General features: G+C 43.5%; 18 non-coding genes and 4 pseudogenes across 18 annotated transcripts; all 22 read left to right on the forward strand.

Annotated features, from left to right (window-relative positions):
* Positions 1–991: 991 nt before the first annotated feature.
* On the forward strand, positions 992–1,100 carry LOC136726370 (uncharacterized; annotated as a pseudogene).
* Positions 1,101–2,155: 1,055 nt separating this feature from the next.
* LOC136726328 (5S ribosomal RNA) lies at positions 2,156–2,274 on the forward strand. Its single transcript, XR_010808138.1, has one exon. It is a non-coding gene; the product is annotated as a 5S ribosomal RNA (ribosomal RNA).
* A 1,066-nt stretch (positions 2,275–3,340) lies between these two features.
* Positions 3,341–3,459, forward strand: LOC136726329 (5S ribosomal RNA). The gene has a single exon (XR_010808139.1). It is a non-coding gene; the product is annotated as a 5S ribosomal RNA (ribosomal RNA).
* Positions 3,460–4,514: 1,055 nt separating this feature from the next.
* LOC136726330 (5S ribosomal RNA) lies at positions 4,515–4,633 on the forward strand. Its single transcript, XR_010808140.1, has one exon. It is a non-coding gene; the product is annotated as a 5S ribosomal RNA (ribosomal RNA).
* A 1,066-nt stretch (positions 4,634–5,699) lies between these two features.
* Positions 5,700–5,818, forward strand: LOC136726331 (5S ribosomal RNA). Its single transcript, XR_010808141.1, has one exon. It is a non-coding gene; the product is annotated as a 5S ribosomal RNA (ribosomal RNA).
* A 1,069-nt stretch (positions 5,819–6,887) lies between these two features.
* Positions 6,888–7,006, forward strand: LOC136726352 (5S ribosomal RNA). Its single transcript, XR_010808160.1, has one exon. It is a non-coding gene; the product is annotated as a 5S ribosomal RNA (ribosomal RNA).
* A 1,058-nt stretch (positions 7,007–8,064) lies between these two features.
* Positions 8,065–8,183, forward strand: LOC136726332 (5S ribosomal RNA). Its single transcript, XR_010808142.1, has one exon. It is a non-coding gene; the product is annotated as a 5S ribosomal RNA (ribosomal RNA).
* Positions 8,184–9,238: 1,055 nt separating this feature from the next.
* Positions 9,239–9,357, forward strand: LOC136726333 (5S ribosomal RNA). Its single transcript, XR_010808143.1, has one exon. It is a non-coding gene; the product is annotated as a 5S ribosomal RNA (ribosomal RNA).
* Positions 9,358–10,423: 1,066 nt separating this feature from the next.
* LOC136726368 (uncharacterized) lies at positions 10,424–10,532 on the forward strand (annotated as a pseudogene).
* Positions 10,533–11,590: 1,058 nt separating this feature from the next.
* LOC136726335 (5S ribosomal RNA) lies at positions 11,591–11,709 on the forward strand. The gene has a single exon (XR_010808144.1). It is a non-coding gene; the product is annotated as a 5S ribosomal RNA (ribosomal RNA).
* A 1,066-nt stretch (positions 11,710–12,775) lies between these two features.
* Positions 12,776–12,894, forward strand: LOC136726353 (5S ribosomal RNA). Its single transcript, XR_010808161.1, has one exon. It is a non-coding gene; the product is annotated as a 5S ribosomal RNA (ribosomal RNA).
* A 1,058-nt stretch (positions 12,895–13,952) lies between these two features.
* LOC136726336 (5S ribosomal RNA) lies at positions 13,953–14,071 on the forward strand. The gene has a single exon (XR_010808145.1). It is a non-coding gene; the product is annotated as a 5S ribosomal RNA (ribosomal RNA).
* A 1,066-nt stretch (positions 14,072–15,137) lies between these two features.
* LOC136726365 (uncharacterized) lies at positions 15,138–15,246 on the forward strand (annotated as a pseudogene).
* A 1,055-nt stretch (positions 15,247–16,301) lies between these two features.
* Positions 16,302–16,420, forward strand: LOC136726337 (5S ribosomal RNA). Its single transcript, XR_010808146.1, has one exon. It is a non-coding gene; the product is annotated as a 5S ribosomal RNA (ribosomal RNA).
* Positions 16,421–17,475: 1,055 nt separating this feature from the next.
* Positions 17,476–17,594, forward strand: LOC136726327 (5S ribosomal RNA). Its single transcript, XR_010808137.1, has one exon. It is a non-coding gene; the product is annotated as a 5S ribosomal RNA (ribosomal RNA).
* Positions 17,595–18,661: 1,067 nt separating this feature from the next.
* LOC136726354 (5S ribosomal RNA) lies at positions 18,662–18,780 on the forward strand. Its single transcript, XR_010808162.1, has one exon. It is a non-coding gene; the product is annotated as a 5S ribosomal RNA (ribosomal RNA).
* A 1,058-nt stretch (positions 18,781–19,838) lies between these two features.
* Positions 19,839–19,957, forward strand: LOC136726338 (5S ribosomal RNA). The gene has a single exon (XR_010808147.1). It is a non-coding gene; the product is annotated as a 5S ribosomal RNA (ribosomal RNA).
* A 1,066-nt stretch (positions 19,958–21,023) lies between these two features.
* Positions 21,024–21,132, forward strand: LOC136726366 (uncharacterized; annotated as a pseudogene).
* Positions 21,133–22,187: 1,055 nt separating this feature from the next.
* LOC136726340 (5S ribosomal RNA) lies at positions 22,188–22,306 on the forward strand. The gene has a single exon (XR_010808149.1). It is a non-coding gene; the product is annotated as a 5S ribosomal RNA (ribosomal RNA).
* Positions 22,307–23,361: 1,055 nt separating this feature from the next.
* Positions 23,362–23,480, forward strand: LOC136726339 (5S ribosomal RNA). Its single transcript, XR_010808148.1, has one exon. It is a non-coding gene; the product is annotated as a 5S ribosomal RNA (ribosomal RNA).
* Positions 23,481–24,547: 1,067 nt separating this feature from the next.
* LOC136726350 (5S ribosomal RNA) lies at positions 24,548–24,666 on the forward strand. The gene has a single exon (XR_010808158.1). It is a non-coding gene; the product is annotated as a 5S ribosomal RNA (ribosomal RNA).
* A 1,066-nt stretch (positions 24,667–25,732) lies between these two features.
* Positions 25,733–25,850, forward strand: LOC136726361 (5S ribosomal RNA). The gene has a single exon (XR_010808168.1). It is a non-coding gene; the product is annotated as a 5S ribosomal RNA (ribosomal RNA).
* Positions 25,851–25,950: the final 100 nt, after the last annotated feature.

A 25,950-nucleotide genomic window follows, 5' to 3' on the forward strand; every position in this document is an offset into this window, starting at 1 on the left:
CAGATTTGACTTCCCCAAATACACAGGCATACAATAGATCTTGTTCTCCAACGTAAACGGTCCCTAGTAACTAGGGTACATTCGTAAATAAATTGAGCATCATGGCTAGAAGTGACTAAATGTTGCCTAATCTTTCTCATCGAGAAATGACACAATTACAGCAACACAAAAAGGAACTCCACCGGACAAAGTTCAGTGCTCACAAGGAGCCTCATTCAACACACACGGTTCCATTCCCATTCATGCAAAGCACGAAAGTGTAAAACTTGGGAACATACTTGAGAGCAAAGATCACATTCAATCTCATTCAAGGCACGGATGTGAATGCAACGGGATGAAATTACTGAAATGATGCCTGCCCTCGAACTGTGATGATGGACTACCCGACTCGCCAATAATATTGGGTTCTGGTGTATTGAAATACAGGAGCTGCTGGATTTGTGTGTTTTCTTACCCCCTCACCATAGTTTGTCAAATGTTTAAACAACTGAACTTATATTCAAGGTATGTTTCTCTTCATATGTTTTACTGGTTTACATTTGTCTCAGCAACCTGTTGAATGATTCTTCTGCTTTCAAAACAAAATGACAACAGGATGAATGCACACACTTGAAAATACAATACATGCAATGTTATGCATCATAGTGATGCAACCTCCTTTCAGTTTCATACTGCATGTCAATTGAAATCCTTACTGAAATGCACACCTTCTCAAGATTGCGCTTGACTGGCGTGTCAGGCACGCAATTACAGCTGTTTTATCAAGACAATGTGTTCGTTTTGTAATATATAGTTCCGGTCTGGTGTGGCACCCCAGCTAACGCACAACGTTGCCACAATGTTGCCACAACGTGGCATGTAAGCAGGGACTGGCTGCAGCGCGCTGGTGTGTCCCGGGCTTTAGAGTAGAGAGACAGTTCAACTGCAAGTATGAGCGGCAGAAACGGATATTGCCTTCCCTTTAAGTAGAGCGTCAGGGACAGCCTTCCTGGCTTACGGCCATACTAGCCTGAATACGCCCGATCTCGGAAGCTAAGCAGGCTCCGGCCTGGTCAGTACTTGGATGGGAGACTGCCTGGGAATACCAGGTACTGTAAGCTTTTGCATCTTTTACACACCAGAGGGCGACAAATCACGAGTTTTAACTTTGGATACACGCAATTTCTTCATTATTTCAGATTTGACTTCCCCAAATACACAGGCATACAATAGATCTTGTTCTCCAACGTAAACGGTCCCTAGTAACTAGGGTACATTCGTAAATAAATTGAGCATCATGGCTAGAAGTGACTAAATGTTGCCTAATCTTTCTCATCGAGAAATGACACAATTACAGCAACACAAAAAGGAACTCCACCGGACAAAGTTCAGTGCTCACAAGGAGCCTCATTCAACACACACGGTTCCATTCCCATTCATGCAAAGCACGAAAGTGTAAAACTTGGGAACATACTTGAGAGCAAAGATCACATTCAATCTCATTCAAGTCACGGATGTGAATGCAACGGGATGAAATTACTGAAATGATGCCTGCCCTCGAACTGTGATGATGGACTACCCGACTCGCCAATAATATTGGGTTCTGGTGTATTGAAATACAGGAGCTGCTGGATTTGTGTGTTTTCTTACCCCCTCACCATAGTTTGTCAAATGTTTAAACAACTGAACTTATATTCAAGGTTTGTTTCTCTTCATATGTTTTACTGGTTTACATTTGTCTCAGCAACCTGTTGAATGATTCTTCTGCTTTCAAAACAAAATGACAACAGGATGAATGCACACACTTGAAAATACAATACATGCAATGTTATGCATCATAGTGATGCAACCTCCTTTCAGTTTCATACTGCATGTCAATTGAAATCCTTACTGAAATGCACACCTTCTCAAGATTGCGCTTGACTGGCATGTCAGGCACTCAATTACAGCTGTATTATCAAGACAATGTGTTCGTTTTGTAAAATATAGTTCCGGTCTGGTGTGGCACCCCAGCTAACGCACAACGTTGCCACAACGTTTCGTGTTAGCAGGGACTGTCTGCGGCGCGCTGGTGTGTCCCGGACTTTAGAGTAGAGAGACAGTTCAACTGCAAGTATGAGCGGCAGAAACGGATATTGCCTTCCCTTTAAGTAGAGCGTCAGGGACAGCTTCCCTGGCTTACGGCCATACTAGCCTGAATACGCCCGATCTCGTCCGATCTCGGAAGCTAAGCAGGCTCGGGCCTGGTCAGTACTTGGATGGGAGACCGCCTGGGAATACCAGGTGCTGTAAGCTTTTGCATCTTTTACACACCAGAGGGCGACAAATCACGAGTTTTAACTTTGGATACACGCAATTTCATCATTATTTCAGATTTGACTTCCCCAAATACACAGGCATACAATAGATCTTGTTCTCCAACGTAAACGGTCCCTAGTAACTAGGGTACATTCGTAAATAAATTGAGCATCATGGCTAGAAGTGACTAAATGTTGCCTAATCTTTCTCATCGAGAAATGACACAATTACAGCAACACAAAAAGGAACTCCACCGGACAAAGTTCAGTGCTCACAAGGAGCCTCATTCAACACACACGGTTCCATTCCCATTCATGCAAAGCACGAAAGTGTAAAACTTGGGAACATACTTGAGAGCAAAGATCACATTCAATCTCATTCAAGGCACGGATGTGAATGCAACGGGATGAAATTACTGAAATGATGCCTGCCCTCGAACTGTGATGATGGACTACCCGACTCGCCAATAATATTGGGTTCTGGTGTATTGAAATACAGGAGCTGCTGGATTTGTGTGTTTTCTTACCCCCTCACCATAGTTTGTCAAATGTTTAAACAACTGAACTTATATTCAAGGTTTGTTTCTCTTCATATGTTTTACTGGTTTACATTTGTCTCAGCAACCTGTTGAATGATTCTTCTGCTTTCAAAACAAAATGACAACAGGATGAATGCACACACTTGAAAATACAATACATGCAATGTTATGCATCATAGTGATGCAACCTCCTTTCAGTTTCATACTGCATGTCAATTGAAATCCTTACTGAAATGCACACCTTCTCAAGATTGCGCTTGACTGGCGTGTCAGGCACTCAATTACAGCTGTTTTATCAAGAGAATGTGTTCGTTTTGTAATATATAGTTCCGGTCTGGTGTGGCACCCCAGCTAACGCACAACGTTGCCACAATGTTGCCACAACGTGGCGTGTTAGCAGGGACTGTCTGCGGCGCGCTGGTGTGTCCCGGGCTTTAGAGTAGAGAGACAGTTCAACTGCAAGTATGAACGGCAGAAACGGATATTGCCTTCCCTTTAAGTAGAGCGTCAGGGACAGCCTCCCTTGCTTACGGCCATACTAGCCTGAATACGCCCGATCTCGTCCGATCTCGGAAGCTAAGCAGGCTCGGGCCTGGTCAGTACTTGGATGGGAGACCGCCTGGGAATACCAGGTGCTGTAAGCTTTTGCATCTTTTACACACCAGAGGGCGACAAATCACGAGTTTTAACTTTGGATACACGCAATTTCATCATTATTTCAGATTTGACTTCCCCAAATACACAGGCATACAATAGATCTTGTTCTCCAACGTAAACGGTCCCTAGTAACTAGGGTACATTCGTAAATAAATTGAGCATCATGGCTAGAAGTGACTAAATGTTGCCTAATCTTTCTCATCGAGAAATGACACAATTACAGCAACACAAAAAGGAACTCCACCGGACAATGTTCAGTGCTCACAAGGAGCTTCATTCAACACACACGGTTCCATTCCCATTCATGCAAAGCACGAAAGTGTAAAACTTGGGAACATACTTGAGAGCAAAGATCACATTCAATCTCATTCAAGGCACGGATGTGAATGCAACGGGATGAAATTACTGAAATGATGCCTGCCCTCGAACTGTGATGATGGACTACCCGACTCGCCAATAATATTGGGTTCTGGTGTATTGAAATACAGGAGCTGCTGGATTTGTGTGTTTTCTTACCCCCTCACCATAGTTTGTCAAATGTTTAAACAACTGATCTTATATTCAAGGTTTGTTTCTCTTCATATGTTTTACTGGTTTACATTTGTCTCAGCAACCTGTTGAATGATTCTTCTGCTTTCAAAACAAAATGACAACAGGATGAATGCACACACTTGAAAATACAATACATGCAATGTTATGCATCATAGTGATGCAACCTCCTTTCAGTTTCATACTGCATGTCAATTGAAATCCTTACTGAAATGCACACCTTCTCAAGATTGCGCTTGACTGGCGTGTCAGGCACTCAATTACAGCTGTTTTATCAAGACAATGTGTTCGTTTTGTAATATATAGTTCCGGTCTGGTGTGGCACCCCAGCTAACGCACAACGTTGCCACAACGTTTCGTGTTAGCAGGGACTGTCTGCGGCGCGCTGGTGTGTCCCGGACTTTAGAGTAGAGAGACAGTTCAATTGCAAGTATGAGCGGAAGAAACGGATATTGCCTTCCCTTTAAGTAGAGCGTCAGGGACAGCCTCCCTGGCTTACGGCCATACTAGCCTGAATACGCCCGATCTCGTCCGATCTCGGAAGCTAAGCAGGCTCGGGCCTGGTCAGTACTTGGATGGGAGACCGCCTGGGAATACCAGGTGCTGTAAGCTTTTGCATCTTTTACACACCAGAGGGCGACAAATCACGAGTTTTAACTTTGGATACACGCAATTTCATCATTATTTCAGATTTGACTTCCCCAAATACACAGGCATAGAATAGATCTTGTTCTCCAACGTAAACGGTCCCTAGTAACTAGTGTACATTCGTAAATAAATTGAGCATCATGGCTAGAAGTGACTAAATGTTGCCTAATCTTTCTCATCGAGAAATGACACAATTACAGCAACACAAAAAGGAACTCCACCGGACAAAGTTCAGTGCTCACAAGGAGCCTCATTCAACACACACGGTTCCATTCCCATTCATGCAAAGCACGAAAGTGTAAAACTTGGGAAAATACTTGAGAGCAAAGATCACATTCAATCTCATTCAAGGCACGGATGTGAATGCAACGGGATGAAATTACTGAAATGATGCCTGCCCTCGAACTGTGATGATGGACTACCCGACTCGCCAATAATATTGGGTTCTGGTGTATTGAAATACAGGAGCTGCTGGATTTGTGTGTTTTCTTACCCCCTCACCATAGTTTGTCAAATGTTTAAACAACTGAACTTATATTCAAGGTTTGTTTCTCTTCATATGTTTTACTGGTTTACATTTGTCTCAGCAACCTGTTGAATGATTCTTCTGCATTCAAAACAAAATGACAACAGGATGAATGCACACACTTGAAAATACAATACATGCAATGTTATGCATCATAGTGATGCAACCTCCTTTCAGTTTCATACTGCATGTCAATTGAAATCCTTACTGAAATGCACACCTTCTCAAGATTGCGCTTGACTGGCGTGTCAGGCACTCAATTACAGCTGTTTTATCAAGAGAATGTGTTCGTTTTGTAATATATAGTTCCGGTCTGGTGTGGCACCCCAGCTAACGCACAACGTTGCCACAATGTTGCCACAACGTGGCGTGTTAGCAGGGACTGTCTGCGGCGCGCTGGTGTGTCCCGGGCTTTAGAGTAGAGAGACAGTTCAACTGTAAGTATGAACGGCAGAAACGGATATTGCCTTCCCTTTAAGTAGAGCGTCAGGGACAGCCTCCCTGGCTTACGGCCATACTAGCCTGAATACGCCCGATCTCGTCCGATCTCGGAAGCTAAGCAGGCTCGGGCCTGGTCAGTACTTGGATGGGAGACCGCCTGGGAATACCAGGTGCTGTAAGCTTTTGCATCTTTTACACACCAGAGGGCGACAAATCACAAGTTTTAACTTTGGATACACGCAATTTCATCATTATTTCAGATTTGACTTCCCCAAATACACAGGCATACAATAGATCTTGTTCTCCAACGTAAACGGTCCCTAGTAACTAGGGTACATTCGTAAATAAATTGAGCATCATGGCTAGAAGTGACTAAATGTTGCCTAATCTTTCTCATCGAGAAATGACACAATTACAGCAACACAAAAAGGAACTCCACCGGACAAAGTTCAGTGCTCACAAGGAGCTTCATTCAACACACACGGTTCCATTCCCATTCATGCAAAGCACGAAAGTGTAAAACTTGGGAACATACTTGAGAGCAAAGATCACATTCAATCTCATTCAAGGCACGGATGTGAATGCAACGGGATGAAATTACTGAAATGATGCCTGCCCTCGAACTGTGATGATGGACTACCCGACTCGCCAATAATATTGGGTTCTGGTGTATTGAAATACAGGAGCTGCTGGATTTGTGTGTTTTCTTACCCCCTCACCATAGTTTGTCAAATGTTTAAACAACTGAACTTATATTCAAGGTTTGTTTCTCTTCATATGTTTTACTGGTTTACATTTGTCTCAGCAACCTCAGCAAAAATGATTCTTCTACTTTCAAAACAAAATGACAACAGGATGAATGCACACACTTGAAAATACAATACATGCAATGTTATGCATCATAGTGATGCAACCTCCTTTCAGTTTCATACTGCATGTCAATTGAAATCCTTACTGAAATGCACACCTTCTCAAGATTGCGCTTGACTGGCGTGTCAGGCACTCAATTACAGCTGTTTTATCAAGACAATGTGTTCGTTTTGTAATATATAGTTCCGGTCTGGTGTGGCACCCCAGCTAACGCACAACGTTGCCACAATGTTGCCACAACGTGGCGTGTTAGCAGGGACTGTCTGCGGTGCGCTGGTGTGTCCCGGGCTTTAGAGTAGAGAGACAGTTCAACTGTAAGTATGAACGGCAGAAACGGATATTGCCTTCCCTTTAAGTAGAGCGTCAGGGACAGCCTCCCTGGCTTACGGCCATACTAGCCTGAATACGCCCGATCTCGTCCGATCTCGGAAGCTAAGCAGGCTCGGGCCTGGTCAGTACTTGGATGGGAGACCGACTGGGAATACCAGGTGCTGTAAGCTTTTGCATCTTTTACACACCAGAGGGCGACAAATCACGAGTTTTAACTTTGGATACACGCAATTTCATCATTATTTCAGATTTGACTTCCCCAAATACACAGGCATACAATAGATCTTGTTCTCCAACGTAAACGGTCCCTAGTAACTAGGGTACATTCATAAATAAATTGAGCATCATGGCTAGAAGTGACTAAATGTTGCCTAATCTTTCTCATCGAGAAATGACACAATTACAGCAACACAAAAAGGAACTCCACCGGACAAAGTTCAGTGCTCACAAGGAGCCTCATTCAACACACATGGTTCCATTCCCATTCATGCAAAGCACGAAAGTGTAAAACTTGGGAACATACTTGAGAGCAAAGATCACATTCAATCTCATTCAAGGCACGGATGTGAATGCAACGGGATGAAATTACTGAAATGATGCCTGCCCTCGAACTGTGATGATGGACTACCCGACTCGCCAATAATATTGGGTTCTGGTGTATTGAAATACAGGAGCTGCTGGATTTGTGTGTTTTCTTACCCCCTCACCATAGTTTGTCAAATGTTTAAACAACTGAACTTATATTCAAGGTTTGTTTCTCTTCATATGTTTTACTGGTTTACATTTGTCTCAGCAACCTCAGCAAAAATGATTCTTCTACTTTCAAAACAAAATGACAACAGGATGAATGCACACACTTGAAAATACAATACATGCAATGTTATGCATCATAGTGATGCAACCTCCTTTCAGTTTCATACTGCATGTCAATTGAAATCCTTACTGAAATGCACACCTTCTCAAGATTGCGCTTGACTGGCGTGTCAGGCACTCAATTACAGCTGTTTTATCAAGACAATGTGTTCGTTTTGTAATATATAGTTCCGGTCTGGTGTGGCACCCCAGCTAACGCACAACGTTGCCACAACGTTTCGTGTTAGCAGGGACTGTCTGCGGCGCGCTGGTGTGTCCCGGACTTTAGAGTAGAGAGACAGTTCAACTGCAAGTATGAGCGGCAGAATCGGATATTGCCTTCCCTTTAAGTAGAGCGTCAGGGACAGCTTCCCTGGCTTACGGCCATACTAGCCTGAATACGCCCGATCTCGTCCGATCTCGGAAGCTAAGCAGGCTCGGGCCTGGTCAGTACTTGGATGGGAGACCGCCTGGGAATACCAGGTGCTGTAAGCTTTTGCATCTTTTACACACCAGAGGGCGACAAATCACGAGTTTTAACTTTGGATACACGCAATTTCATCATTATTTCAGATTTGACTTCCCCGAATACACAGGCATACAATAGATCTTGTTCTCCAACGTAAACGGTCCCTAGTAACTAGGGTACATTCGTAAATAAATTGAGCATCATGGCTAGAAGTGACTAAATGTTGCCTAATCTTTCTCATCGAGAAATGACACAATTACAGCAACACAAAAAGGAACTCCACCGGACAAAGTTCAGTGCTCACAAGGAGCCTCATTCAACACACACGGTTCCATTCCCATTCATGCAAAGCACGAAAGTGTAAAACTTGGGAACATACTTGAGAGCAAAGATCACATTCAATCTCATTCAAGGCACGGATGTGAATGCAACGGGATGAAATTACTGAAATGATGCCTGCCCTCGAACTGTGATGATGGACTACCCGACTCGCCAATAATATTGGGTTCTGGTGTATTGAAATACAGGAGCTGCTGGATTTGTGTGTTTTCTTACCCCCTCACCATAGTTTGTCAAATGTTTAAACAACTGAACTTATATTCAAGGTTTGTTTCTCTTCATATGTTTTACTGGTTTACATTTGTCTCAGCAACCTGTTGAATGATTCTTCTGCTTTCAAAACAAAATGACAACAGGATGAATGCACACACTTGAAAATACAATACATGCAATGTTATGCATCATAGTGATGCAACCTCCTTTCAGTTTCATACTGCATGTCAATTGAAATCCTTACTGAAATGCACACCTTCTCAAGATTGCGCTTGACTGGCGTGTCAGGCACTCAATTACAGCTGTTTTATCAAGACAATGTGTTCGTTTTGTAATATATAGTTCCGGTCTGGTGTGGCACCCCAGCTAACGCACAACGTTGCCACAACGTTTCGTGTTAGCAGGGACTGTCTGCGGCGCGCTGGTGTGTCCCGGACTTTAGAGTAGAGAGACAGTTCAACTGCAAGTATGAGCGGCAGAAACGGATATTGCCTTCCCTTTAAGTAGAGCGTCAGGGACAGCTTCCCTGGCTTACGGCCATACTAGCCTGAATACGCCCGATCTCGTCCGATCTCGGAAGCTAAGCAGGCTCGGGCCTGGTCAGTACTTGGATGGGAGACCGCCTGGGAATACCAGGTGCTGTAAGCTTTTGCATCTTTTACACACCAGAGGGCGACAAATCACGAGTTTTAACTTTGGATACACGCAATTTCATCATTATTTCAGATTTGACTTCCCCGAATACACAGGCATACAATAGATCTTGTTCTCCAACGTAAACGGTCCCTAGTAACTAGGGTACATTCGTAAATAAATTGAGCATCATGGCTAGAAGTGACTAAATGTTGCCTAATCTTTCTCATCGAGAAATTACACAATTACAGCAACACAAAAAGGAACTCCACCGGACAAAGTTCAGTGCTCACAAGGAGCCTCATTCAACACACACGGTTCCATTCCCATTCATGCAAAGCACGAAAGTGTAAAACTTGGGAACATACTTGAGAGCAAAGATCACATTCAATCTCATTCAAGGCACGGATGTGAATGCAACGGGATGAAATTACTGAAATGATGCCTGCCCTCGAACTGTGATGATGGACTACCAGACTCGCCAATAATATTGGGTTCTGGTGTATTGAAATACAGGAGCTGCTGGATTTGTGTGTTTTCTTACCCCCTCACCATAGTTTGTCAAATGTTTAAACAACTGAACTTATATTCAAGGTTTGTTTCTCTTCATATGTTTTACTGGTTTACATTTGTCTCAGCAACCTGTTGAATGATTCTTCTGCTTTCAAAACAAAATGACAACAGGATGAATGCACACACTTGAAAATATAATACATGCAATGTTATGCATCATAGTGATGCAACCTCCTTTCAGTTTCATACTGCATGTCAATTGAAATCCTTACTGAAATGCACACCTTCTCAAGATTGCGCTTGACTGGCGTGTCAGGCACTCAATTACAGCTGTTTTATCAAGACAATGTGTTCGTTTTGTAAAATATAGTTCCGGTCTGGTGTGGCACCCCAGCTAACGCACAACGTTGCCACAACGTTGCCACAAAGTTTCGTGTTAGCAGGGACTGTCTGCGGCGCGCTGGTGTGTCCCGGACTTTAGAGTAGAGAGACAGTTCATTTGCAAGTATGAGCGGCAGAAACGGATATTGCCTTCCCTTTAAGTAGAGCGTCAGGGACAGCCTCCCTGGCTTACGGCCATACTAGCCTGAATACGCCCGATCTCGGAAGCTAAGCAGGCTCGGGCCTGGTCAGTACTTGAATGGGAGACCGCCTGGGAATACCAGGTGCTGTAAGCTTTTGCATCTTTTACACACCAGAGGGCGACAAATCACGAGTTTTAACTTTGGATACACGCAATTTCATCATTATTTCAGATTTGACTTCCCCGAATACACAGGCATACAATAGATCTTGTTCTCCAACGTAAACGGTCCCTAGTAACTAGGGTACATTCGTAAATAAATTGAGCATCATGGCTAGAAGTGACTAAATGTTGCCTAATCTTTCTCATCGAGAAATGACACAATTACAGCAACACAAAAAGGAACTCCACCGGACAAAGATCAGTGCTCACAAGGAGCCTCATTCAACACACACGGTTCCATTCCCATTCATGCAAAGCACGAAAGTGTAAAACTTGGGAACATACTTGAGAGCAAAGATCACATTCAATCTCATTCAAGGCACGGATGTGAATGCAACGGGATGAAATTACTGAAATGATGCCTGCCCTCGAACTGTGATGATGGACTACCCGACTCGCCAATAATATTGGGTTCTGGTGTATTGAAATACAGGAGCTGCTGGATTTGTGTGTTTTCTTACCCCCTCACCATAGTTTGTCAAATGTTTAAACAACTGAACTTATATTCAAGGTTTGTTTCTCTTCATATGTTTTACTGGTTTACATTTGTCTCAGCAACCTCAGCAAAAATGATTCTTCTACTTTCAAAACAAAATGACAACAGGATGAATGCACACACTTGAAAATACAATACATGCAATGTTATGCATCATAGTGATGCAACCTCCTTTCAGTTTCATACTGCATGTCAATTGAAATCCTTACTGAAATGCACACCTTCTCAAGATTGCGCTTGACTGGCGTGTCAGGCACTCAATTACAGCTGTTTTATCAAGACAATGTGTTCGTTTTGTAATATATAGTTCCGGTCTGGTGTGGCACCCCAGCTAACGCACAACGTTGCCACAACGTTTCGTGTTAGCAGGGACTGTCTGCGGCGCGCTGGTGTGTCCCGGACTTTAGAGTAGAGAGACAGTTCAACTGCAAGTATGAGCGGCAGAAACGGATATTGCCTTCCCTTTAAGTAGAGCGTCAGGGACAGCCTCCCTGGCTTACGGCCATACTAGCCTGAATACGCCCGATCTCGTCCGATCTCGGAAGCTAAGCAGGCTCGGGCCTGGTCAGTACTTGGATGGGAGACCGCCTGGGAATACCAGGTGCTGTAAGCTTTTGCATCTTTTACACACCAGAGGGCGACAAATCACGAGTTTTAACTTTGGATACACGCAATTTCATCATTATTTCAGATTTGACTTCCCCGAATACACAGGCATACAATAGATCTTGTTCTCCAACGTAAACGGTCCCTAGTAACTAGGGTACATTCGTAAATAAATTGAGCATCATGGCTAGAAGTGACTAAATGTTGCCTAATCTTTCTCATCGAGAAATTACACAATTACAGCAACACAAAAAGGAACTCCACCGGACAAAGTTCAGTGCTCACAAGGAGCCTCATTCAACACACACGGTTCCATTCCCATTCATGCAAAGCACGAAAGTGTAAAACTTGGGAACATACTTGAGAGCAAAGATCACATTCAATCTCATTCAAGGCACGGATGTGAATGCAACGGGATGAAATTACTGAAATGATGCCTGCCCTCGAACTGTGATGATGGACTACCCGACTCGCCAATAATATTGGGTTCTGGTGTATTGAAATACAGGAGCTGCTGGATTTGTGTGTTTTCTTACCCCCTCACCATAGTTTGTCAAATGTTTAAACAACTGAACTTATATTCAAGGTTTGTTTCTCTTCATATGTTTTACTGGTTTACATTTGTCTCAGCAACCTGTTGAATGATTCTTCTGCTTTCAAAACAAAATGACAACAGGATGAATGCACACACTTGAAAATACAATACATGCAATGTTATGCATCATAGTGATGCAACCTCCTTTCAGTTTCATACTGCATGTCAATTGAAATCCTTACTGAAATGCACACCTTCTCAAGATTGCGCTTGACTGGCGTGTCAGGCACTCAATTACAGCTGTTTTATCAAGACAATGTGTTCGTTTTGTAATATATAGTTCCGGTCTGGTGTGGCACCCCAGCTAACGCACAACGTTGCCACAATGTTGCCACAACGTGGCGTGTTAGCAGGGACTGTCTGCGGTGCGCTGGTGTGTCCCGGGCTTTAGAGTAGAGAGACAGTTCAACTGTAAGTATGAACGGCAGAAACGGATATTGCCTTCCCTTTAAGTAGAGCGTCAGGGACAGCCTCCCTGGCTTACGGCCATACTAGCCTGAATACGCCCGATCTCGTCCGATCTCGGAAGCTAAGCAGGCTCGGGCCTGGTCAGTACTTGGATGGGAGACCGACTGGGAATACCAGGTGCTGTAAGCTTTTGCATCTTTTACACACCAGAGGGCGACAAATCACGAGTTTTAACTTTGGATACACGCAATTTCATCATTATTTCAGATTTGACTTCCCCAAATACACAGGCATACAATAGATCTTGTTCTCCAACGTAAACGGTCCCTAGTAACTAGGGTACATTCATAAATAAATTGAGCATCATGGCTAGAAGTGACTAAATGTTGCCTAATCTTTCTCATCGAGAAATGACACAATTACAGCAACACAAAAAGGAACTCCACCGGACAAAGTTCAGTGCTCACAAGGAGCCTCATTCAACACACATGGTTCCATTCCCATTCATGCAAAGCACGAAAGTGTAAAACTTGGGAACATACTTGAGAGCAAAGATCACATTCAATCTCATTCAAGGCACGGATGTGAATGCAACGGGATGAAATTACTGAAATGATGCCTGCCCTCGAACTGTGATGATGGACTACCCGACTCGCCAATAATATTGGGTTCTGGTGTATTGAAATACAGGAGCTGCTGGATTTGTGTGTTTTCTTACCCCCTCACCATAGTTTGTCAAATGTTTAAACAACTGAACTTATATTCAAGGTTTGTTTCTCTTCATATGTTTTACTGGTTTACATTTGTCTCAGCAACCTCAGCAAAAATGATTCTTCTACTTTCAAAACAAAATGACAACAGGATGAATGCACACACTTGAAAATACAATACATGCAATGTTATGCATCATAGTGATGCAACCTCCTTTCAGTTTCATACTGCATGTCAATTGAAATCCTTACTGAAATGCACACCTTCTCAAGATTGCGCTTGACTGGCGTGTCAGGCACTCAATTACAGCTGTTTTATCAAGACAATGTGTTCGTTTTGTAATATATAGTTCCGGTCTGGTGTGGCACCCCAGCTAACGCACAACGTTGCCACAACGTTTCGTGTTAGCAGGGACTGTCTGCGGCGCGCTGGTGTGTCCCGGACTTTAGAGTAGAGAGACAGTTCAACTGCAAGTATGAGCGGCAGAATCGGATATTGCCTTCCCTTTAAGTAGAGCGTCAGGGACAGCCTCCCTGGCTTACGGCCATACTAGCCTGAATACGCCCGATCTCGTCCGATCTCGGAAGCTAAGCAGGCTCGGGCCTGGTCAGTACTTGGATGGGAGACCGCCTGGGAATACCAGGTGCTGTAAGCTTTTGCATCTTTTACACACCAGAGGGCGACAAATCACGAGTTTTAACTTTGGATACACGCAATTTCATCATTATTTCAGATTTGACTTCCCCGAATACACAGGCATACAATAGATCTTGTTCTCCAACGTAAACGGTCCCTAGTAACTAGGGTACATTCGTAAATAAATTGAGCATCATGGCTAGAAGTGACTAAATGTTGCCTAATCTTTCTCATCGAGAAATTACACAATTACAGCAACACAAAAAGGAACTCCACCGGACAAAGTTCAGTGCTCACAAGGAGCCTCATTCAACACACACGGTTCCATTCCCATTCATGCAAAGCACGAAAGTGTAAAACTTGGGAACATACTTGAGAGCAAAGATCACATTCAATCTCATTCAAGGCACGGATGTGAATGCAACGGGATGAAATTACTGAAATGATGCCTGCCCTCGAACTGTGATGATGGACTACCCGACTCGCCAATAATATTGGGTTCTGGTGTATTGAAATACAGGAGCTGCTGGATTTGTGTGTTTTCTTACCCCCTCACCATAGTTTGTCAAATGTTTAAACAACTGAACTTATATTCAAGGTTTGTTTCTCTTCATATGTTTTACTGGTTTACATTTGTCTCAGCAACCTGTTGAATGATTCTTCTGCTTTCAAAACAAAATGACAACAGGATGAATGCACACACTTGAAAATACAATACATGCAATGTTATGCATCATAGTGATGCAACCTCCTTTCAGTTTCATACTGCATGTCAATTGAAATCCTTACTGAAATGCACACCTTCTCAAGATTGCGCTTGACTGGCGTGTCAGGCACTCAATTACAGCTGTTTTATCAAGACAATGTGTTCGTTTTGTAAAATATAGTTCCGGTCTGGTGTGGCACCCCAGCTAACGCACAATGTTGCCACAACGTTGCCACAAAGTTTCGTGTTAGCAGGGACTGTCTGCGGCGCGCTGGTGTGTCCCGGACTTTAGAGTAGAGAGACAGTTCATTTGCAAGTATGAGCGGCAGAAACGGATATTGCCTTCCCTTTAAGTAGAGCGTCAGGGACAGCCTCCCTGGCTTACGGCCATACTAGCCTGAATACGCCCGATCTCGGAAGCTAAGCAGGCTCGGGCCTGGTCAGTACTTGGATGGGAGACCGCCTGGGAATACCAGGTGCTGTAAGCTTTTGCATCTTTTACACACCAGAGGGCGACAAATCACGAGTTTTAACTTTGGATACACGCAATTTCATCATTATTTCAGATTTGACTTCCCCAAATACACAGGCATACAATAGATCTTGTTCTCCAACGTAAACGGTCCCTAGTAACTAGGGTACATTCGTAAATAAATTGAGCATCATGGCTAGAAGTGACTAAATGTTGCCTAATCTTTCTCATCGAGAAATGACACAATTACAGCAACACAAAAAGGAACTCCACCGGACAAAGTTCAGTGCTCACAAGGAGCCTCATTCAACACACACGGTTCCATTCCCATTCATGCAAAGCACGAAAGTGTAAAACTTGGGAACATACTTGAGAGCAAAGATCACATTCAATCTCATTCAAGGCACGGATGTGAATGCAACGGGATGAAATTACTGAAATGATGCCTGCCCTCGAACTGTGATGATGGACTACCCGACTCGCCAATAATATTGGGTTCTGGTGTATTGAAATACAGGAGCTGCTGGATTTGTGTGTTTTCTTACCCCCTCACCATAGTTTGTCAAATGTTTAAACAACTGAACTTATATTCAAGGTTTGTTTCTCTTCATATGTTTTACTGGTTTACATTTGTCTCAGCAACCTGTTGAATGATTCTTCTGCTTTCAAAACAAAATGACAACAGGATGAATGCACACACTTGAAAATACAATACATGCAATGTTATGCATCATAGTGATGCAACCTCCTTTCAGTTTCATACTGCATGTCAATTGAAATCCTTACTGAAATGCACACCTTCTCAAGATTGCGCTTGACTGGCGTGTCAGGCACTCAATTACAGCTGTTTTATCAAGACAATGTGTTCGTTTTGTAATATATAGTTCCGGTCTGGTGTGGCACCCCAGCTAACGCACAACGTTGCCACAACGTTTCGTGTTAGCAGGGACTGTCTGCGGCGCGCTGGTGTGTCCCGGACTTTAGAGTAGAGAGACAGTTCAACTGCAAGTATGAGCGGCAGAAACGGATATTGCCTTCCCTTTAAGTAGAGCGTCAGGGACAGCCTCCCTGGCTTACGGCCATACTAGCCTGAATACGCCCGATCTCGTCCGATCTCGGAAGCTAAGCAGGCTCGGGCCTGGTCAGTACTTGGATGGGAGACCGCCTGGGAATACCAGGTGCTGTAAGCTTTTGCATCTTTTACACACCAGAGGGCGACAAATCACGAGTTTTAACTTTGGATACACGCAATTTCATCATTATTTCAGATTTGACTTCCCCAAATACACAGGCATACAATAGATCTTGTTCTCCAACGTAAACGGTCCCTAGTAACTAGGGTACATTCGTAAATAAATTGAGCATCATGGCTAGAAGTGACTAAATGTTGCCTAATCTTTCTCATCGAGAAATGACACAATTACAGCAACACAAAAAGGAACTCCACCGGACAAAGTTCAGTGCTCACAAGGAGCCTCATTCACCACACACGGTTCCATTCCCATTCATGCAAAGCACGAAAGTGTAAAACTTGGGAACATACTTGAGAGCAAAGATCACATTCAATCTCATTCAAGGCACGGATGTGAATGCAACGGGATGAAATTACTGAAATGATGCCTGCCCTCGAACTGTGATGATGGACTACCCGACTCGCCAATAATATTGGGTTCTGGTGTATTGAAATACAGGAGCTGCTGGATTTGTGTGTTTTCTTACCCCCTCACCATAGTTTGTCAAATGTTTAAACAACTGAACTTATATTCAAGGTTTGTTTCTCTTCATATGTTTTACTGGTTTACATTTGTCTCAGCAACCTGTTGAATGATTCTTCTGCTTTCAAAACAAAATGACAACAGGATGAATGCACACACTTGAAAATACAATACATGCAATGTTATGCATCATAGTGATGCAACCTCCTTTCAGTTTCATACTGCATGTCAATTGAAATCCTTACTGAAATGCACACCTTCTCAAGATTGCGCTTGACTGGCGTGTCAGGCACTCAATTACAGCTGTATTATCAAGACAATGTGTTCGTTTTGTAAAATATAGTTCCGGTCTGGTGTGGCACCCCAGCTAACGCACAACGTTGCCACAACGTTTCGTGTTAGCAGGGACTGTCTGCAGCGTGCTGGTGTGTCCCGGACTTTAGAGTAGAGAGACAGTTCAACTGCAAGTATGAGCGGCAGAAACGGATATTGCCTTCCCTTTAAGTAGAGGGTCAAGGACAGCCTCCCTGGCTTACGGCCATACTAGCCTGAATACGCCCGATCTCATCCGATCTCGGAAGCTAAGCAGGCTCGGGCCTGGTTAGTACTTGGATGGGAGACCGCCTGGGAATACCAGGTGCTGTAAGCTTTTGCATCTTTTACACACCAGAGGGCGACAAATCACGAGTTTTAAATTTGGATACACGCAATTTCATCATTATTTCAGATTTGACTTCCCCAAATACACAGGCATACAATAGATCTTGTTCTCCAACGTAAACGGTCCCTAGTAACTAGGGTACATTCGTAAATAAATTGAGCATCATGGCTAGAAGTGACTAAATGTTGCCTAATCTGTCTCATCGAGAAATGACACAATTACAGCAACACAAAAAGGAACTCCACCGGAAAAAAGTTCAGTGCTCACAAGGAGCCTCATTCAACACACACGGTTCCATTCCCATTCATGCAAAGCACGAAAGTGTAAAACTTGGGAACATACTTGAGAGCAAAGATCACATTCAATCTCAATCAAGGCACGGATGTGAATGCAACGGGATGAAATTACTGAAATGATGCCTGCCCTCGAACTGTGATGATGGACTACCCGACTCGCCAATAATATTGGGTTCTGGTGTATTGAAATACAGGAGCTGCTGGATTTGTGTGTTTTCTTACCCCCTCACCATAGTTTGTCAAATGTTTAAACAACTGAACTTATATTCAAGGTTTGTTTCTCTTCATATGTTTTACTGGTTTACATTTGTCTCAGCAACCTGTTGAATGATTCTTCTGCTTTCAAAACAAAATGACAACAGGATGAATGCACACACTTGAAAATACAATACATGCAATGTTATGCATCATAGTGATGCAACCTCCTTTCAGTTTCATACTGCATGTCAATTGAAATCCTTACTGAAATGCACACCTTCTCAAGATTGCGCTTGACTGGCGTGTCAGGCACTCAATTACAGCTGTTTTATCAAGACAATGTGTTCGTTTTGTAATATATAGTTCCGGTCTGGTGTGGCACCCCAGCTAACGCACAACGTTGCCACAATGTTGCCACAACGTGGCGTGTTAGCAGGGACTGTCTGCGGTGCGCTGGTGTGTCCCGGGCTTTAGAGTAGAGAGACAGTTCAACTGTAAGTATGAACGGCAGAAACGGATATTGCCTTCCCTTTAAGTAGAGCGTCAGGGACAGCCTCCCTGGCTTACGGCCATACTAGCCTGAATACGCCCGATCTCGTCCGATCTCGGAAGCTAAGCAGGCTCGGGCCTGGTCAGTACTTGGATGGGAGACCGACTGGGAATACCAGGTGCTGTAAGCTTTTGCATCTTTTACACACCAGAGGGCGACAAATCACGAGTTTTAACTTTGGATACACGCAATTTCATCATTATTTCAGATTTGACTTCCCCAAATACACAGGCATACAATAGATCTTGTTCTCCAACGTAAACGGTCCCTAGTAACTAGGGTACATTCATAAATAAATTGAGCATCATGGCTAGAAGTGACTAAATGTTGCCTAATCTTTCTCATCGAGAAATGACACAATTACAGCAACACAAAAAGGAACTCCACCGGACAAAGTTCAGTGCTCACAAGGAGCCTCATTCAACACACATGGTTCCATTCCCATTCATGCAAAGCACGAAAGTGTAAAACTTGGGAACATACTTGAGAGCAAAGATCACATTCAATCTCATTCAAGGCACGGATGTGAATGCAACGGGATGAAATTACTGAAATGATGCCTGCCCTCGAACTGTGATGATGGACTACCCGACTCGCCAATAATATTGGGTTCTGGTGTATTGAAATACAGGAGCTGCTGGATTTGTGTGTTTTCTTACCCCCTCACCATAGTTTGTCAAATGTTTAAACAACTGAACTTATATTCAAGGTTTGTTTCTCTTCATATGTTTTACTGGTTTACATTTGTCTCAGCAACCTCAGCAAAAATGATTCTTCTACTTTCAAAACAAAATGACAACAGGATGAATGCACACACTTGAAAATACAATACATGCAATGTTATGCATCATAGTGATGCAACCTCCTTTCAGTTTCATACTGCATGTCAATTGAAATCCTTACTGAAATGCACACCTTCTCAAGATTGCGCTTGACTGGCGTGTCAGGCACTCAATTACAGCTGTTTTATCAAGACAATGTGTTCGTTTTGTAATATATAGTTCCGGTCTGGTGTGGCACCCCAGCTAACGCACAACGTTGCCACAACGTTTCGTGTTAGCAGGGACTGTCTGCGGCGCGCTGGTGTGTCCCGGACTTTAGAGTAGAGAGACAGTTCAACTGCAAGTATGAGCGGCAGAATCGGATATTGCCTTCCCTTTAAGTAGAGCGTCAGGGACAGCCTCCCTGGCTTACGGCCATACTAGCCTGAATACGCCCGATCTCGTCCGATCTCGGAAGCTAAGCAGGCTCGGGCCTGGTCAGTACTTGGATGGGAGACCGCCTGGGAATACCAGGTGCTGTAAGCTTTTGCATCTTTTACACACCAGAGGGCGACAAATCACGAGTTTTAACTTTGGATACACGCAATTTCATCATTATTTCAGATTTGACTTCCCCGAATACACAGGCATACAATAGATCTTGTTCTCCAACGTAAACGGTCCCTAGTAACTAGGGTACATTCGTAAATAAATTGAGCATCATGGCTAGAAGTGACTAAATGTTGCCTAATCTTTCTCATCGAGAAATTACACAATTACAGCAACACAAAAAGGAACTCCACCGGACAAAGTTCAGTGCTCACAAGGAGCCTCATTCAACACACACGGTTCCATTCCCATTCATGCAAAGCACGAAAGTGTAAAACTTGGGAACATACTTGAGAGCAAAGATCACATTCAATCTCATTCAAGGCACGGATGTGAATGCAACGGGATGAAATTACTGAAATGATGCCTGCCCTCGAACTGTGATGATGGACTACCCGACTCGCCAATAATATTGGGTTCTGGTGTATTGAAATACAGGAGCTGCTGGATTTGTGTGTTTTCTTACCCCCTCACCATAGTTTGTCAAATGTTTAAACAACTGAACTTATATTCAAGGTTTGTTTCTCTTCATATGTTTTACTGGTTTACATTTGTCTCAGCAACCTGTTGAATGATTCTTCTGCTTTCAAAACAAAATGACAACAGGATGAATGCACACACTTGAAAATACAATACATGCAATGTTATGCATCATAGTGATGCAACCTCCTTTCAGTTTCATACTGCATGTCAATTGAAATCCTTACTGAAATGCACACCTTCTCAAGATTGCGCTTGACTGGCGTGTCAGGCACTCAATTACAGCTGTTTTATCAAGACAATGTGTTCGTTTTGTAAAATATAGTTCCGGTCTGGTGTGGCACCCCAGCTAACGCACAATGTTGCCACAACGTTGCCACAAAGTTTCGTGTTAGCAGGGACTGTCTGCGGCGCGCTGGTGTGTCCCGGACTTTAGAGTAGAGAGACAGTTCATTTGCAAGTATGAGCGGCAGAAACGGATATTGCCTTCCCTTTAAGTAGAGCGTCAGGGACAGCCTCCCTGGCTTACGGCCATACTAGCCTGAATACGCCCGATCTCGGAAGCTAAGCAGGCTCGGGCCTGGTCAGTACTTGGATGGGAGACCGCCTGGGAATACCAGGTGCTGTAAGCTTTTGCATCTTTTACACACCAGAGGGCGACAAATCACGAGTTTTAACTTTGGATACACGCAATTTCATCATTATTTCAGATTTGACTTCCCCAAATACACAGGCATACAATAGATCTTGTTCTCCAACGTAAACGGTCCCTAGTAACTAGGGTACATTCGTAAATAAATTGAGCATCATGGCTAGAAGTGACTAAATGTTGCCTAATCTTTCTCATCGAGAAATGACACAATTACAGCAACACAAAAAGGAACTCCACCGGACAAAGTTCAGTGCTCACAAGGAGCCTCATTCAACACACACGGTTCCATTCCCATTCATGCAAAGCACGAAAGTGTAAAACTTGGGAACATACTTGAGAGCAAAGATCACATTCAATCTCATTCAAGGCACGGATGTGAATGCAACGGGATGAAATTACTGAAATGATGCCTGCCCTCGAACTGTGATGATGGACTACCCGACTCGCCAATAATATTGGGTTCTGGTGTATTGAAATACAGGAGCTGCTGGATTTGTGTGTTTTCTTACCCCCTCACCATAGTTTGTCAAATGTTTAAACAACTGAACTTATATTCAAGGTTTGTTTCTCTTCATATGTTTTACTGGTTTACATTTGTCTCAGCAACCTGTTGAATGATTCTTCTGCTTTCAAAACAAAATGACAACAGGATGAATGCACACACTTGAAAATACAATACATGCAATGTTATGCATCATAGTGATGCAACCTCCTTTCAGTTTCATACTGCATGTCAATTGAAATCCTTACTGAAATGCACACCTTCTCAAGATTGCGCTTGACTGGCGTGTCAGGCACTCAATTACAGCTGTTTTATCAAGACAATGTGTTCGTTTTGTAATATATAGTTCCGGTCTGGTGTGGCACCCCAGCTAACGCACAACGTTGCCACAACGTTTCGTGTTAGCAGGGACTGTCTGCGGCGCGCTGGTGTGTCCCGGACTTTAGAGTAGAGAGACAGTTCAACTGCAAGTATGAGCGGCAGAAACGGATATTGCCTTCCCTTTAAGTAGAGCGTCAGGGACAGCCTCCCTGGCTTACGGCCATACTAGCCTGAATACGCCCGATCTCGTCCGATCTCGGAAGCTAAGCAGGCTCGGGCCTGGTCAGTACTTGGATGGGAGACCGCCTGGGAATACCAGGTGCTGTAAGCTTTTGCATCTTTTACACACCAGAGGGCGACAAATCACGAGTTTTAACTTTGGATACACGCAATTTCATCATTATTTCAGATTTGACTTCCCCAAATACACAGGCATACAATAGATCTTGTTCTCCAACGTAAACGGTCCCTAGTAACTAGGGTACATTCGTAAATAAATTGAGCATCATGGCTAGAAGTGACTAAATGTTGCCTAATCTTTCTCATCGAGAAATGACACAATTACAGCAACACAAAAAGGAACTCCACCGGACAAAGTTCAGTGCTCACAAGGAGCCTCATTCACCACACACGGTTCCATTCCCATTCATGCAAAGCACGAAAGTGTAAAACTTGGGAACATACTTGAGAGCAAAGATCACATTCAATCTCATTCAAGGCACGGATGTGAATGCAACGGGATGAAATTACTGAAATGATGCCTGCCCTCGAACTGTGATGATGGACTACCCGACTCGCCAATAATATTGGGTTCTGGTGTATTGAAATACAGGAGCTGCTGGATTTGTGTGTTTTCTTACCCCCTCACCATAGTTTGTCAAATGTTTAAACAACTGAACTTATATTCAAGGTTTGTTTCTCTTCATATGTTTTACTGGTTTACATTTGTCTCAGCAACCTGTTGAATGATTCTTCTGCTTTCAAAACAAAATGACAACAGGATGAATGCACACACTTGAAAATACAATACATGCAATGTTATGCATCATAGTGATGCAACCTCCTTTCAGTTTCATACTGCATGTCAATTGAAATCCTTACTGAAATGCACACCTTCTCAAGATTGCGCTTGACTGGCGTGTCAGGCACTCAATTACAGCTGTATTATCAAGACAATGTGTTCGTTTTGTAAAATATAGTTCCGGTCTGGTGTGGCACCCCAGCTAACGCACAACGTTGCCACAACGTTTCGTGTTAGCAGGGACTGTCTGCAGCGTGCTGGTGTGTCCCGGACTTTAGAGTAGAGAGACAGTTCAACTGCAAGTATGAGCGGCAGAAACGGATATTGCCTTCCCTTTAAGTAGAGGGTCAAGGACAGCCTCCCTGGCTTACGGCCATACTAGCCTGAATACGCCCGATCTCATCCGATCTCGGAAGCTAAGCAGGCTCGGGCCTGGTTAGTACTTGGATGGGAGACCGCCTGGGAATACCAGGTGCTGTAAGCTTTTGCATCTTTTACACACCAGAGGGCGACAAATCACGAGTTTTAAATTTGGATACACGCAATTTCATCATTATTTCAGATTTGACTTCCCCAAATACACAGGCATACAATAGATCTTGTTCTCCAACGTAAACGGTCCCTAGTAACTAGGGTACATTCGTAAATAAATTGAGCATCATGGCTAGAAGTGACTAAATGTTGCCTAATCTGTCTCATCGAGAAATGACACAATTACAGCAACACAAAAAGGAACTCCACCGGAAAAAAGTTCAGTGCTCACAAGGAGCCTCATTCAACACACACGGTTCCATTCCCATTCATGCAAAGCACGAAAGTGTAAAACTTGGGAACATACTTGAGAGCAAAGATCACATTCAATCTCAATCAAGGCACGGATGTGAATGCAACGGGATGAAATTACTGAAATGATGCCTGCCCTCGAACTGTGATGATGGACTACCCGACTCGCCAATAATATTGGGTTCTGGTGTATTGAAATACAGGAGCTGCTGGATTTGTGTGTTTTCTTACCCCCTCACCATAGTTTGTCAAATGTTTAAACAACTGAACTTATATTCAAGGTTTGTTTCTCTTCATATGTTTTACTGGTTTACATTTGTCTCAGCAACCTGTTGAATGATTCTTCTGCTTTCAAAACAAAATGACAACAGGATGAATGCACACACTTGAAAATATAATACATGCAATGTTATGCATCATAGTGATGCAACCTCCTTTCAGTTTCATACTGCATGTCAATTGAAATCCTTACTGAAATGCACACCTTCTCAAGATTGCGCTTGACTGGCGTGTCAGGCACTCAATTACAGCTGTTTTATCAAGACAATGTGTTCGTTTTGTAAAATATAGTTCCGGTCTGGTGTGGCACCCCAGCTAACGCACAACGTTGCCACAATGTTGCCACAACGTGGCGTGTTAGCAGGGACTGTCTGCGGCACGCTGGTGTGTCCCGGGCTTTAGAGTAGAGAGACAGTTCAACTGTAAGTATGAACGGCAGAAACGGATATTGCCTTCCCTTTAAGTAGAGCGTCAGGGACAGCCTCCCTGGCTTACGGCCATACTAGCCTGAATACGCCCGATCTCGTCCGATCTCGGAAGCCAAGCAGGCTCGGGCCTGGTCAGTACTTGGATGGGAGACCGCCTGGGAATACCAGGTGCTGTAAGCTTTTGCATCTTTTACACACCAGAGGGCGACAAATCACGAGTTTTAACTTTGGATACACGCAATTTCATCATTATTTCAGATTTGACTTCCCCAAATACACAGGCATACAATAGATCTTGTTCTCCAACGTAAACGGTCCCTAGTAACTAGGGTACATTCGTAAATAAATTGAGCATCATGGCTAGAAGTGACTAAATGTTGCCTAATCTTTCTCATCGAGAAATGACACAATTACAGCAACACAAAAAGGAACTCCACCGGACAAAGTTCAGTGCTCACAAGGAGCCTCATTCAACACACACGGTTCCATTCCCATTCATGCAAAGCACGAAAGTGTAAAACTTGGGAACATACTTGAGAGCAAAGATCACATTCAATCTCATTCAAGGCACGGATGTGAATGCAACGGGATGAAATTACTGAAATGATGCCTGCCCTCGAACTGTGATGATGGACTACCCGACTCGCCAATAATATTGGGTTCTGGTGTATTGAAATACAGGAGCTGCTGGATTTGTGTGTTTTCTTACCCCCTCACCATAGTTTGTCAAATGTTTAAACAACTGAACTTATATTCAAGGTTTGTTTCTCTTCATATGTTTTACTGGTTTACATTTGTCTCAGCAACCTGTTGAATGATTCTTCTGCTTTCAAAACAAAATGACAACAGGATGAATGCACACACTTGAAAATACAATACATGCAATGTTATGCATCATAGTGATGCAACCTCCTTTCAGTTTCATACTGCATGTCAATTGAAATCCTTACTGAAATGCACACCTTCTCAAGATTGCGCTTGACTGGCGTGTCAGGCACTCAATTACAGCTGTTTTATCAAGACAATGTGTTCGTTTTGTAATATATAGTTCCGGTCTGGTGTGGCACCCCAGCTAACGCACAACGTTGCCACAATGTTGCCACAACGTGGCGTGTTAGCAGGGACTGTCTGCGGCGCGCTGGTGTGTCCCGGGCTTTAGAGTAGAGAGACAGTTCAACTGTAAGTATGAACGGCAGAAACGGATATTGCCTTCCCTTTAAGTAGAGCGTCAGGGACAGCCTCCCTGGCTTACGGCCTACTAGCCTGAATACGCCCGATCTCGTCCGATCTCGGAAGCTAAGCAGGCTCGGGCCTGGTCAGTACTTGGATGGGAGACCGCCTGGGAATACCAGGTGCTGCAAGCTTTTGCATCTTTTACACACCAGAGGGCGACAAATCACGATTTTTAACTTTGGATACACGCAATTTCATCATTATTTCAGATTTGACTTCCCCAAATACACA

This window comes from Amia ocellicauda, unplaced genomic scaffold (assembly GCF_036373705.1).
Source record: "Amia ocellicauda isolate fAmiCal2 unplaced genomic scaffold, fAmiCal2.hap1 HAP1_SCAFFOLD_251, whole genome shotgun sequence".
In the NCBI taxonomy this organism is placed as follows: Eukaryota; Metazoa; Chordata; class Actinopteri; order Amiiformes; family Amiidae; genus Amia; species Amia ocellicauda.